Source organism: Vombatus ursinus, unplaced genomic scaffold (genome assembly GCF_900497805.2).
Source record: "Vombatus ursinus unplaced genomic scaffold, bare-nosed wombat genome assembly UNPS02011916.1, whole genome shotgun sequence".
NCBI classification, from domain to species: domain Eukaryota; kingdom Metazoa; phylum Chordata; class Mammalia; order Diprotodontia; family Vombatidae; genus Vombatus; species Vombatus ursinus.
In genome coordinates this window covers 4,006,179-4,007,338 of record NW_020951694.1, presented here as the reverse complement: position 1 = coordinate 4,007,338, position 1,160 = coordinate 4,006,179, and the positions used below count along the sequence as shown (strand labels likewise).

The following is a 1,160-nucleotide window of genomic DNA, read 5'->3' as shown; positions in this document are numbered from 1 at the left end:
ATTCCTTCATAAACATATCTTACATTAAGTAACAACTGTGCCATGTTAGAAATATCAGTTGTTTCCTCTATCTAAATTGAGAACTTTGGGCTTGCCCTTAAGCCTAGTAATAAGCTGCTCAAATTGGTCATTACCAATTTCAGAAATCCTTTTGAAAATAGTATCATTTGATAAAGGAATTTTACAAATTTCATCCCCATACCTTTTCCCATGAACTATTTCTGACATTTTATTTTATTTATTTTTTTATCAGCCATAAAAATGTTTAACATTGAAAGTCGCCTGAGAACAGTCTCTGCCCGCCATCCTCCCGCCGCCATGGCATGACCACAGCCCTCCCAGGTCACAACCCCGGCCAAGCCCCATGGGCAGGCTCACACTAAGAGTCTCTCGATTGACTGCTAGACGGACTGAATCTGGGGCTTCAGCTGGGAGCCTTCCTTGATGGTGATGGAGCAGGTGATGACAGGCTGGGAGACGCCACAAGCCCGGCCCAGCACATGCTTGGAGTGCACGAACACGTAGGGGACGTTCTTGTCCTCACACAACAGCGGGTGGTGAAGGATAATCTCCAGGGGCTCGTCATCTGCAGCCATCACGATGAACTCAGAGATGCCTCTGTTGAGGATCTTGGTGGCTTCATTGGCACCCTTCCGGAGCTGCTTGTAGTTACAGAATTGCTGTACCAGGTCCAGAAGTTTTTTGGTGAGCCGGGCATCAGCCAATGGGTAAGCTTTGGGGTTCACTTCGGCCTCAGTCATCCTTGCGATCCTGCCATCAGACCCCCTCCTAGGAAGAGCATTGGATTGCAGGAGCAGGAGAAGTCCTCTCGGCTCGGAAGCTTCACGGAGGATGTCTGGAGTGGAAAAAGTATTTCTGACATTTTAATAGCAGCAGGTAACATGAGATCTTCTCCTATTGCATAGGGCGTTTTAGTTTTTTGCAAAATAAGTTTCATAAGATGCAAGTAAATACTTTTCATTGACAGTAACAAATTTCTCAAAACATTGTTCTTCTTTATTTGAAGATTTTAAAAGTTGTTCAAAATATTCCTTTGATTTACTGCAGTATGTTGCTTGCTTGGTATTAGGATGCTATTTCAGTTGGCCGGTTTCATGCTCTCCACAGCCAAAACTTCATTACAAATTAAGCAAAGAGGT

The 1,160-nt window shown here is 44.2% G+C and overlaps 1 pseudogene; it reads right to left on the bottom strand.

Moving 5' to 3' along the window:
- Nucleotides 1–266: 266 nt before the first annotated feature.
- Nucleotides 267–920, bottom strand: LOC114039475 (annotated as a pseudogene).
- Nucleotides 921–1,160: the final 240 nt, after the last annotated feature.